This window comes from Miscanthus floridulus, chromosome 13, assembly GCF_019320115.1.
Source record: "Miscanthus floridulus cultivar M001 chromosome 13, ASM1932011v1, whole genome shotgun sequence".
Classification (NCBI taxonomy): domain Eukaryota; kingdom Viridiplantae; phylum Streptophyta; class Magnoliopsida; order Poales; family Poaceae; genus Miscanthus; species Miscanthus floridulus.
The window spans coordinates 7,350,179-7,364,399 of NC_089592.1; the positions used below are offsets into that span (position 1 = coordinate 7,350,179).

The 14,221-nt window shown below is 40.0% G+C and overlaps 1 pseudogene; it reads right to left on the reverse strand.

Moving 5' to 3' along the window:
- Positions 1-11,374: 11,374 nt before the first annotated feature.
- LOC136499359 (receptor-like protein EIX2) lies at positions 11,375-13,204 on the reverse strand (annotated as a pseudogene).
- Between the last annotated feature and the right edge of the window lie 1,017 nt (positions 13,205-14,221).

Below are 14,221 nucleotides of genomic sequence, written 5' to 3' on the forward strand. Positions count from 1 at the left end.
TTACATAGAATGGTTAGTTAATGAACTAATGCACTGCTAATAAAATCGAATATAAGGACACACTTATGGTAATGCTCCTGCAGATGCAGTAAACCCACAAGCCAGATAGCCTTGCATATCCTTGGAGTCTTTTCTTTCCTCCTGTCGGGTAAGTTTTGGGTAGTACAATTGAGTACTCAGGGTTTTATTCCCCCTGTTGTAGGTGACAGGTGGATGCTAGAGCTGACTCTTGATTGTGGATTCCTCCTGGTGGGCTCAGAGAGGATTTTCTTTACGCTGCAATCGTTGTTTTCATCTATAACTCTCACTAAATGTTTTCTAAATAAAAGTTTTATAATCTGTTGTCATAGTTTATATATCAATGCTTCATCATGTCATGTATAGATATTTATTTTCGCTGTAATTCTGATAACATATTTATATTCCGCTGTAACTTAAATTGTTCATAACTCTGATAATATGATTACATTCTGCCATTATAACAATAAATGTTATACTTTGATGTTACATGTAAAGTGATGTAAGAAATGGTTAAGAATGTTGTAAGCTTTATTCTCTCATTTGTGATCCTGATAGAAAAATGTGGATTTTCAGGTTCTCCCCTGTGGTGTGCCCGACGGAACCGAGTAATTTGGTGTTCCCCCTCGGGTGCTTAGTGTCTAAGAGAAGACGAGCACTCCTGGGAGGCATTAGATTAGGCGGTTCTGCCACACAAAACCTGCAAAAGTAAACATGATCAATCACAAAGGTAAGGGCCCCTTGCTCTGCATCTAGGTAGTAGTAAAGTCCATCAGAGAAGAAGGTAATCTCTTCCGCCAAAATACTTCCAGAATAATACTCCAAATTAGTTTTGCTAAGAAGCTGTCAAAAAAGATATGATCTATAGTCTCTGGTTTGCCACAAAGACAGCAATTGCCACTCCCTTTCCAACCCCTCTTGAGTAAAGATTGTGCAACCTAAAGTTTATTATTGAAAACCTGCCATAGAAAGAACTTAATCTTCAAAGGAATTTTGCATTTCGAAATGATTCCTGCAACTCTGCTTGTCATACCCCTATTTGTCAAGAACCTATATAAAGACCTAGTGCTAAACTGTTTATTTTTCTCTAAAGGCCAGAAAATAGAATCCGAGGTCTCTTCTTGCAAAGATACACCCATAAGCTCCTCAAGGAGTTCGTGCCAACTGTTTAGTTCCTGAACAGAGAGAGTTCTCCTGAAATCAACAAACCAGCCTCCTTCCTCCCACCAATTAGAAACGGTACAATCAGGCACCCTTACCATTTTGTACAGATTTTAATAACTGATCATCAGAGGGACATCTTGGATCCAGCAATCCTGCCAGAATTTGCAGGTCCTGCCATCCCTCACCTTGAAAATTGCTCCCCATTTGAACAAATGTTTTACCTTATGTAACCCCTGCCAAAACTGAAAAGTGCCTTTAATATTGGAAGAGAAGAAGCTACAATCTTCGATATATTTAGCTCTAAGGATCTTAAACCATAGCTCATCAGGTTGCTGCATAATCTTCCAAATCCATTTAACCAGTAAACAATCCTTCATAATTCTAGTATTGATGATTCCCAAACCCCCTTGATCTTTGGGCCTGCTTACCATCTCCCATTTAGCCATATGATATCTGAATTTACCTTCAGTTCCTTGCCAAATAAAATTATCCCTAATATTGTCTAACTTTTTATGCACTCCATCTTGCAACCAGTAAAACCCCATGCAGTACATTGGAATACTACTCAGACAGGAATTAATTAAAATTTGCCTCCCTCCAGAAGTAAGGTATTTCCCTTTCCAGGGATCCAACCTTTTTAGCATCTTTTGAGCTAGAGGATCAAAAGCACCAATGCTTAGATGTTTATCACTAACTGGAATACCCAAGTATTTCAAAGGAAGATCCCCCAACGCACAATTAAACATATTTGCCATTCTTTCCTTCTCCCTTTGCGGAACTCCAAAAACATAAATTTCACTTTTGTGGAAGTTAATCTTGAGCCCAGATAACCATTCAAAGCAGTAAAGGATCAACTTAAGATTAGTGATTGATTGATCAAAACCATCTATCATGATGACAATGTCATCTACATATTGAATGTGAGATATACCCCTGGGATTATATCATCTAAAACCCCTTTCAAATGACCTTTCTGAATGGTTGTATACATGTAGCACCCGATTTTAAGGACAAAACCAGATACACACCATATGTGAGCCCAGGAAGTCAAATCTCACATATAGCTACAAATAAAGGTAATATCAATAGACAATGCTCAATATATAACATACTTAGTATAAAGGATATAACCTTAGACAGCAAACAGCGGAAAGACAACTCTGATCTTCGGGTGAAGACTCCAATTCCATAGGGACAACTGATTGGTTGATCACAAGCCTAATTCCTCCAAACTCTAGCAATCTGGTACCTATCCAGGATTTTTATCCAAATAATTGAAAAAAATAAAGCAAGCATAAGTACATGTCGTACTCAACAAATATAACATGGGGTTTATGAGGCTCAAAAGGCTGACACTGGTTTAACTGCAATTAGGTTTTAATGGTCACAATTTTAGCATAGGAGTAGCAACAAGTTTTTTCACAAATCCATATAAACACATGATCAGGTAAACATGAATAATGAATAGCATAGACAGTAATCATTACTGAGCATCTTTATCATCAGTGTTCATCATCTATTCCATAAGGGTTCAAGGCCGCTCGTGACCGTGAGCACGGCTGATATACCAGTTTTACACTCTACAGAGGTTGTACACTTTCACTATGAGTCGTGATTTACCCTTTTGCCTGAGGTGATCAGCCTCTTGACCCACTACCAAGGAAGGTCGGCAGGGTTCACTATGAAGCCTTTCAAAGGTTCATCTAACAAGTTAGGGCCATTAGATTCACTCGGCAAACAGATATAGAAAACCTCTAACAAGCTATAAAAGGTCCTCGTACTAAGCTAAAGCCAGAGCCATGTAGCCCTCACAGTTGTACTGTAAGTCCCGGATATTCGCTTACAGATAAGTCCTTAGGGAGAGGAATCTAGAGCACCATAAAATAGCCCAATGCTCTAGCCCCCTTGTTCCATGTTGCAAAAAAACATCTTTTAAATGTTTATTGCATATTCCATTAGCCAAGTTACAAGATCATGGCTTTAGTTGAGCACTAGCATCATACTACCCAATGCAAAACCCCATAGGTAACAAGGAACCAGGTACGAAGTACAAGGAAATCCTTAGTGGTAATCAAGATAGACACATGCATTATGATAAGTGATTAATGGTGTATACGACAATAAGGAAGATCCCATGCTATACTTTCCTTAAACTTAGATCCTTCTTCTAGTCCAAACCTTCAATAGAACTCCTTTTAGATCAACAAGTAAAGCTCACTAACTGGACATGATCATAAAGCACCACACAAGCATCCATGCAATCATACATGAAGCAAATAATAGATCTAAATTAGAACAACACACCAATCATAAAATCAAGATGAAAAGTTTGTAAAACAAATCTACGTCTCGCTACGAACACACAGACGCGAAAATCACTCTAATAGGAGCTACGGTTGAAAAGATACAACTACCGAAAGATTTGCTTTATACGTGGAAAAGAAAACTATAAGCTTCATTTATTTTAACTATATAAATTCATATATATACGATATTTTATAAATAATATAAAGTGAATCAAGTCAAATTTAGATTTGAATTATAAAACTAAAGTAAAACAAATCAGACTTAAAACGGAGATTTTATGGCTAAAACAAGATTAGTGGCAAAACTGTAAATAGGTGAAACGTATTTTGAATCTAAACCGAAGAAACTACGCTTTCTAAAGAAGAAAACGTACTCCAGAAAGATGCTATGGATTATAGGTTAAGTTATTCAAAATCCCGAGGGCTCTTTAGAAAAAAAACAAGGACTGTGGGTTAAGATCCAATTAATTATAAGGGCGTTTTTGTAAAAATACAGACGAAGGGGTATCGGGCTCTGTCTGCCATTGGATCTGACTTGGACGGATGAGATCAAATCAGAGGGGAGAGAGAGAGGGCTGGCCAACTGGTGAGCCACACAGCGGCACCATGGACGGCGACAGGCGGCGCTCGTCGATTTCGGTCTACGGACCACCATTGAACGAAGCAAAGGCACAGGAAGCTAGAGGATACGACGGTGAACTTGTTCGGGTACCTTAGCAAGGCACGGAGTAGACAGAGACAACGTGGCACACGACAAGGCAGACGGCGATGGTGGCGACGCTAGGTCACGGCGGCTCGGTGGCTCGACGAGGGTGGCTGCGGCTCTGGAGCTCAGGTTAGAGGCGGCGGGCACGGGGCTAGGTATTTATGAGGCGGACGTGACTTGGACAGCAAGGCAATGGAGGGGGAAGCGTGGGCAGCGTGAAGTCGGGTGGCGATAGTGGAGTCCGTCTCGGATACGGCATGGAGGAAGACAGCGCTGACGTGTGGGGCCCGGCTGTCAGCGGAAGGAAGGAGAGAAGAGGCGCGGGCGCAGCGTGGCGGTGAACTGGGCCATCTTGCTGGGCTTTGGCCCATGCAAGGAGGAGAGGGGAAGGCCGAGCGATCGGCTGGGCCGGCGGGGAGAGCAGGCCGTCAGGGCCAAAATCCGAAAGAGAGAAGAGAAATCCTTATCTATTTTCTTTTCCAATTTTCCTACCAAATTTTGAATGCAAATTCAAATCAATTTGAAATTTGATTTCAAACCACACAATACAAAAACAATATGCAGTAGCATGAATGCATATACATGATTGTAAACCTATATTTGATTTTAATTTCAGCAAAATTATTATTTTTCTAAATTCAAATGCCCACAAAAATGCATAATAAATCAAATTCTCCTATTTTGAAATGTTGCAAATTTTTGGGTGTTACAATTCTACCCCCCTTAAAATGAATCTCGTCCCCGAGATTCGGAAGACGTCGACTAAAAGATAGGGATACTCTGTTTTTGGATTCCTCTTTACTTCATCGTGTAGTTCCATCGTCTTGATAAGGATATCGCTTTACTTTGGATACCTGTTAACCTTACTCCAAATATCTTGCCAAACTGATTCTAAGATTCTGACAGATACTCCAAACCATGCCTATGTAACTTCAATCACTAGGCCATTTTTTTCTTTTTAGTCCATACTTATTAGACCTCTTTCTTCACCTGTTCACCTTCTACGGAGCTTGATGAATCTCTTGGTCAGAAAGAGAATCTACCACCAATCTTCAAAACATTAATGATTCTGGTTAAGTTGCTCGAACTTGGAATACAATTCTTAATCCTTGGTGTCACCCAAACCTTCTTAGCACAATTCTCCGTTGCTAAGGGCATCGGCCATGACTTTGCTCCTTGAAGTGATAGCACTTTTCCAAGTCATAATCAATTTCATTCCAACGGGGATAACACAAGCTCAAGACCAACTTAGTGAAGATATCCTGTAGATTCTTGTGGTCCTCCTAGATGTCACTTTTACGTCCAAGTAGACAGTATCTCCATGCTCCACACTGGATAACTACAGTTAACCTGTTAGGTAGTCCAACTCATGCTTCCTTTGTTGACTTAATGAACAATCCACTACTTTTCTTCTCATATAAGGACACATCCCACACCTTAACAAGGTACATCGTTGTAGATATAAAACTCTTGTCCTGATCTAATAATGCTAATACATAGGTTTTACTTCAACCTCTTCTTGGACTCTTTCAAACACTTAGCTGAGGTCTCTTGATCCAACGAACATAGTAACATTTCCTAATACCACTATTACCATCTTCGAATAATCTTCGAAAAACCTCTAATGAACCTCTGATAGAATCTTACTATTCTAAGGAACTCCGAGACACTCTTACATACTTGGGTGGGTTACAACCAAACTCATCATTAACTTTCTCAAGTGCTTCTCCCTATTTTTACCATTAAAGATAACATATCCCAGAAGAGAACTTCCTTCAACAAAACTCACTTGCTAACTTGGTGAAACATTGAGATGTTCTGAGTCTCCATTAAATCAACTATAGATGTCCAACATCTCCTTCCTATGTCATCCATGCCAACTTATCCAAGGTATGTTGAAGATTGACTCCCAATTGTTAATAACTTGAAGTGATAACCAATATGGGAAAAATACCCGAGCTCCTTGATCCAACAAGTAACACATCTTTAGCAAAATACCAACACTTGATAGTGACTTCCCATCCAGAGACATAACCTATACTTTCAAGTGAAACACCAGAACGTATGAAACCTTCGTCTTGCAACTTCTTTTGCTTGGCTACCCCCCTTAAGAAAAGATCAACTAGGGAACACAAGAAGGGTAGCTTGCACCTTCTTCTAGATGAGCTAACTAGTATCAAGACGTTCTGACATCCCAATGATACTCTTATGTATGGGGCAAGAACAAGAAATCTAACATTCCTCTTGGGATGAAAAACAGAAGCATAGTAAAACAGCTAAAACTCTCATTCTGCTAATCCAATGATGTTGTAGCTTATACCATTGGAAAGCTTATCAAATCCTCCACAACTTCCTTATAGAATACTTTTCCAAATTCTGCAGTTAAATTGGTTTAAAATAGTGCACAATAGAAACTATTCTAGGTTCCAAACAGCACAGATGCATCGTTTTGTGATTTTTGTAACTCTATAACCAAAATATATATGAGGGCGGTTCTTATGGTCACAGAAAGATATTGAAGTCTACTATTGTCTAGAATTTTATCATGATTTTTGGTAGTCGAAAATCAGAGATATAAGCCAAAGAGTGCAGACTACTCCAAAAGGCAGGATAGGAAAAATAGAAGAAAACCAAAACCCGACTATTTATTTCTTTAAACCTTATACCTTAGGCCTATAAGCTAAATGAAATTGTGGGCAAACCCCATAAGATCATTGCACTCATTACAAAGATTCAAAACAAGCATAAGCATAATGACAATTCAACAAAACAATAAAGGTGCACAACTCAATCATTGACTCAACTTGTGATACTATCGTCCTCATTGTACTAGGAGTAACAATCCTAAGACTCATCTTTAGATTACGCAAGAAGGTGGTGAGGGATAGTTCTAAAAGCATATCAAATCAAGGAGTGAAGATGAGAACAAAGACTTTAAAATAAGCATCAAGGTAGAGATGAATAACAAGGGTAGATATATATTAGAGAAGAAAATATCAAGGTTTATAGAGCAAGGGTTTTTGTAGCAACTTCTAAACCTTAAAATGACCAATTTTCTACTAGGCTTGTGTCTTACAGTTAGCATTGCTCTGATACCACTTTGTAGCACTCGGTTTTAAGGACAAAACTAGATACACACTATATGTGAGCCCAGAAAGTCAAATCTCAGATATAGCTACAAATAAAGGTAATATCAATAGACAATGCTCAATATATAACGTACTTAGTATAAAGGATATAACCTTAGACAGCAAATAGTGGAAAGACAACTTCGATCTTCGGGTGAAGACTCCAATTCCACAGGGACAACTGACTGGCTGATCACAAGCCTAATTCCTGCAAACTCTAGCAATCTGGTACCCATCCGGGATTTTTATCCAAATAATTAAAAAAAAATAAAGCAACTGTAAGTACATGTCGTACTCAACAAATATAACATGGGGTTCATGAGGCTCAAAAGGCTAACACCGGTTTAACTGCAATTAGATTTTAATGGTCACAATTTTAGCATTGGAGTAGCAACAAGTTTATAAACAAGCCCATATAAACACATGATCAGGTAAACATGAATAATGAATGGCATAAACAGTAATCATTAATGAGCATCTTTATCATCAGTATCATCAGTGTTCATCATCTATTCCATAAGGGTCTAAGGCCGCTCATGACCATGAGCACGGCTGATATGCTAGTTTTATACTCTGCAGAGGTTGTACACTTTCACTATGAGTCGTGATCGCCCGAGGTGACCAGCCTCTTGAACCACTACCAAGGAAGGTCGACAGGGTTCACTATGAAGCCTTTCAAAGGTTCGTCTAACAAATTAGGGCCATTAGATTCACTCGACAAACAAATATAGGAACCCCTATCGAATGACATAATTCTATCACGGCTATACACATAAGAGTAGATGTTGTCCTATACCCGATTCGACAAGCCATTCTTATGCCAATAAAGGTAACCTCTAACAAGCTATAAAAGGTCCTCATACTGAGCTAAAGCCAGAGCCATGTAGCCCTCACAGTTGTACTGTAAGTCCTAGATGTTCGTTTACAGATAAGTCCTTAGGGAGAGGAATCTAGAGCACCATAAAATAGCCCAATGCTCTAGCCCCCATGTTCTATGTTGCTAAAAACATCTTTTAAACATTTATTGCATATTCCATTAGTCAAGTTACAAGATCATGGCTTTAGTTGAGCACTAGCATCATACTACCCAATGCAAAACCCCATAGGTAACAATGAACCGGGTACGAAGTACTAGGAAATTCTTAGTGGTAATCAAGGTAGACACATACAGTATGATAAGTGATTAATGGTGTATAGGACAACAAGGAAGATCCCATGCTATACTTGCCTTAAACTTAGATCCTTCTTCTAGTCCAAACCTTCAATAGAACTCCTTCTTGATCAACACGTAAAGCTCACCGACTGGACATGACCATAAAGCACCACACAAGCATCCATGCAATCATACACGAAGCAAACAATAGATCTAAATTAGAATAGTACATCAATCATAAAATCAAGATGAAAAGTTTATAAAACGAATCTACGTCTCGCTACGAACACACAGACACAAAAATCACTCTAATAGGAGCTGCGGTTGAAAAGATACAACTACCGAAAGATTTGCTTTATACGTGGAAAAGAAAACTATAAGCTTCATTTATTTTAACTATATAAATTCATATATATAAGATATTTTATAAATAATATAAATTGAATCAAGTCAAATTTAGATTTGAATTATAAAATTAAAGTAAAACAAATCATATTTTATTTATAAAATCCAGTTGCATAATTATTATTCAAATTAGAGTTTAAAACATGAAATTTTAGAAATTGTGACATAATAAACATTATTACTAATGCGTAGATCTCGTTGTAATGAATCTAGCGCAACTTGAACGGGTCAATTCAGAGCTAAAACGTAAAAGATATGAAATAAACAAGATTTTCTTTATTAAAATAATAGATTAAATCTAACCTCGAATTTTAAAAGTTGAAAACATATCTAACAGTAGTATGAACATGTAGATTATGAAATTATGAACCTAACGCAAGTGGAACAGATCAAATCGGAGTTAAAATGGAGATTTTATGGCTAAAACAAGATCAGTGGCAAAACTGTAAATAGGTGAAAACATATTTTGAATCTAAACCAAACAAACTACGCTTTCTAAAGAAGAAAACATACTCCAGAAAAATGCTATGGACTGCGGGTTAAGTTATTCAAAATCCCGAGGGCTCTTTAGAAAAAAAAACAGGGACTGCGGGTTAAGATCCAATTAATTATAAGGGGGTTTTTGCAAAAATACAGACGAAGGGGTATCGGGCTCTGTCTACCATTAGATCTGACTTGGACGGGTGAGATCAGATCAGAGGGGAGAGAGAGAAGGCTGGCCAGCCGGTGAGCAACACGGCGACGCCATGGACGGCGACAGGCGGCGCTCGTCGATTTCGGTCTACGGACCACCATTGAACGAAGCAAAGGCACGGGAAGCTAGAGGATACGACGACGAACTCGTTCAGGTACCTTAGCAAGGTGCGGAGCGGACGAAGACGACGTGGCGCACGACAAAGCGGGCGGCGGCGGCGCTAGGTCACGACGGCTCGGCGGCTCGGCGAGGGTGGCTGCGGCTCTGGAGCTCAGGTTGGAGGCGGCGGGCACGGGGCTAGGTGTTTATGAGGCGGGCGCGACTTGGACAGCAAGGCGACGGAGGGGGAAGCGTGGGCTGCACGGAGTCAGGCGGCGGTGGTGGAGTCCGCCCCGGATACGGCGCGGAGGAAGACAGCGCTGACGTGTGGGGCCCGGCTGTCAGCGGAATGAAGGAGAGAAGAGGCTCGGGCGCGGCGCGGCGAGGAACTGGGCCGTCTTGCTGGGCTTCGGCCCGTGCGGGGAGGAGAGGGGAAGGCCGAGCGGGCGGCTGGGTCGGCGGGGAGAGCAGGCCATCAGGCTAAAAGAGAGAAGAGAAATCCTTGTCTATTTTCTTTTCCAATTTTCCAACCAAATTTTGAATGCAAATTCAAATCAATTTGAAATTTGATTTCAAACCACACAATACAAAAACAATATGCAGCAGCATGAATGCACATACATGATTGTAAACCTATATTTGATTTTAATTTCAGCAAAATTATTATTTTTCTAAATTCAAATGCCCACAAATATGCATAATAAATTAAATTCTCCTATTTTGAAATGTTGCAAATTTTAGGGTGTTACAATACAGCATAACCCCCAAGGCATCAGCTACAAGGTTGAAAAGTAAGAGAGAGAGGGGGTCCCCTGCCTTAGCCCTCTAAAGGTTCTGAAGTAAGGACTTCTCTCCCCCATTGACATTGATACAGACTTTCCCCCCTTTCAAAGTGTCCATAACCCAAGAGATCCATTGTTGGGGAAACCCTTTCCCTTCCATCACCTCCTGCAGAAAGGACCACCTAACTCTATCATATGCCTTCTCAAAGTCTATTTTTAAAATAAGCCCAGTCTTCTTAGCAGTTCTAAGCTCATGAAGAACTTCATGTAGAACCACCACCCCTTCAAGTATATATCTGCCCTTGATGAACCCTGTCTGGCTCTTACTGATAACTCTTTGAGCCAAAAGTACCAATCTATTAGTAAGCACTTTAGTGAAACACTTATAGTCCACATTGAGCAGACAAATTGGTCTGCTAGCTGTCATTCTGATTTCTGAAAAGCAATGGATCAAGTCTTTGGTCTAGTTTGAGACCAATTTTCAACCCATTGTTCTCTTCCTTTGTTGACCAAACTGTCACTCATGCATTGACCCAACCCTCTTCTTGACCAAACCATCACGCATGAATTGACCAGGCCCACGATTACGCACGACAAGGAGATGAAAGCAGTGAACCGTCACATAAGCTTTTAGATGCTAGTGCATTGGTCTTTTAAATATGAAAATAAACACGAAAAATAAATATAAGTATGCAAAATGCATATGTATAGTTTTAAAAGCATCATAACTTAATCTTTTATTTCACATTTTCATGTGGGGATTTTGTGAAATGAAAGAAATACATTACAATGATCTGAACATTTCTTGATGATAATGCAGACTATAGAATGGAAATATACATCCCTCTTATTCTGGTACTAATCTCCTGTGGTAGAGTAGCATCCATAGCACATATATTTCAATCTTTCTAAGGCTAGCTTAGCTTTCGCCGGCCTTGTTGAACCATTTCCTCCAAATGAGTATCGAAAAGACAAATATCTTGTCATACAATTTGTCTAATAGCATGAAATATGCATATCTCCACATTTTCTTGAACAAAAGGCCACAAAACACCATCCAAAGGCCCACCACAAATCCAACAAGTAAACCAAGATAGAAGTCCATTATTCGAGCTGAGCCATCTTCATGATGTCTGATGGGATGTTCCACATTTGGTTGATCTCCGGGGCATTGCTTTGGAAGTGGATGTCCACAAAGACCAGGATTGCCTATGTACATAGAAGCTGGATCATCAATGTTGACAGTATCTAGTTGATGTCCAGAGGGTATTCTGCTTGTTAAATTGTTGTAGGACAAGTTCATATAACTCAGTGATGTCAGATTTGATAAATCCCATGGAATTTTGCCAGAAAGTTGGTTGTTGGAGAGGTCAAAAGATTTCAGTGATTGCAAATTCCCAATCAGTTCTAGAATCTTTCCACTCAATAAGTTCCATGACAAATTCAAATTTATCAAGCCAACAAGAGTACCTATTTCTTCTGGAATTGGTCCAGCTAAATTGTTGTCAGATAAATCTATGCTCATCAGAAATATTGTATTTTCTGTATGGTTAAGTTGTTGCCCTTTTGTCACTACGATTAAACTATCATCAGATGGTCCCATAGTAACGTAATCATACTCTCCATCATATTCCTCATCAAAAGGATTTCCTGTTGCACCATGATACGCAATAGTAGTGAAGGCTTTTAAGTTCACTAAAGATTGTGGTAATGTTCCAGATAATGTGTTATTTGTAAGATCCAAAAATTGATGGGCAGGGAGTCTTGTTATCTCAATTGGAATACGGCTAGAAAAAGTATTGGATCTTAATGCTAGAATTTCCAAATTTTGTAATTCCTCACTTATCCATGCAGGTAACTTCCCAGTGAAATTATTATGTGATAGATCAAGGACAAGAAGATTTTTGCAGCTTCGTAGCAACAATGGAAATTCTCCTGAAAAGCTGTTGCTACTTAAAAGGAGTGTACGGATGTTCAAGCATGATGGGCTCGTAGAACTAGAATGGGCCATGGAAGAGTTGTTAATGCTACAAGAGTTGCCTTGTTTTAAAATCTTGATGCCACAATCAGAAAGCTCCCCTGCAAGTAGATTGTCTGACAGGTCAAGAACTCGCAGCTGCTTCCACTGACAAATCTGTGTAGGAATAACCCCAGTAATTCGGTTGGAGTAGAGAACCACGAGCTGCAGCAGTGGAGCTTCAAAATTTAGTGATAATGGTCCATTTAAAGAGTTTCTTGAGATGTCAAATGTCCTAATTCTTCTTGGCAACTGTGGTACCGAACCAGTGAGTTGGTTTGATCTGAGTTCAAGTAATTCCACTGACATGAACTCCAAATCATGGGGCAACTCACCAGTAATTTGATTATAAGAGATGTCCAAACTTGTCGCATTAGCAAAGACAACCCAAAACCATTCTGGAATTGTACCAGTAAGGTTTGTATATGAAATATTAAGAACATCAATATTGTTTTGCAAGCGTAGACAAGCAGGAAATAGAGGGCCCATCTAACAAGATGAAAATCTTGCCACATTCAGTTGAAACGGTGGCACCCAGTCCGAATCCACTTTGATTTCTAGATAATTATCAGACAAATCATGGTATTTCAAACTTGTTAGCTTGGTATAGTGGTCTACTGACATGACACCATTCAAGTTGTTGCCGGATACAACTAGTAAACTCCAATTTGTAAGTGCTCCTATCCCCACAGGCCACAGGCATAGGACCACTAAGTTGGTTGTCAGAAACATGAAGAATGTATAGGCTCGTCTGGTTTGGCAGCCAATTTAACATGGTTCCTGTTAAGTTGGCTTGGCTCAAGTCCAACTCCCTCAGTTTCCTCTCTGGGCAACTTGGTAGCCTCTCCATCAGATGTGCTATATCCAGGCCAATATTATTGTAAGAAAGGGTTAATGTATTTAGATTGCACATATTTCTAAACGTTTCTGGTAGCATCTCATTCAAAATTTTGTTCCCAAGACCAAGTACTTCAAGTGAGGTCATGTTTCCCAACTCATCAGGGCACTCCCAATGCAGAAACCATGGTAGTTTCTATAGATATTAATTGCACTGCCAAATAAGCAATTTGCTGATGTGGCAGGTTATTTATTGAACAGAGAGAGAGAGAAAGAAAGAGAGAAACCATTTCTTCCTGAGGAAACGATGTCTTCGATTATATCGAGACTGAAGAAACTACTCATGTTCACGTTGGGAGAGTCGGTGTCGTTTCTACCACCTCCGTCCAGATCCTGTGCGCTCGAGGCCCCCTCTCATCACTACCAAAAATCCTCACCCCCTCCTCAATGCCCCGCTCGCACTGCTCCATGGCTGCCTCGCGCTCCTCGCCACTGCTACTCGCGGCCCTCGCCGATCACCACTACTTGCTTCGAGCTCGCTCAGCGCGGAGACGCATCGAGACGTGACGAAGCGACACCCTCGTCGCGCTGATGCTGCCCTACCTCGTGGTCGTGGCCCTAGCACTCGACTCCGGCTCCAACGCCAGTCCTCCACCGTCTTCTCGTGCTTCGGGGTTGTAAGTGCAATCAAGCCCTAATTGTGGGTTTTGGTGATAATGACCACATAATTAGAGGACTAATGAGATTTATCGACTTGACAAGCATGTGATATAAGAATCAGTATGATACTTACAATGGTGGAGCCCCCAATTACAAAAGGACGCCGTGATGGACTCAAGAGCATTCAAATTCTTTTATGTTTTGAAATTGAGTATAGGAAACGCCGCACTATAAAGGGGGATATAATGCACA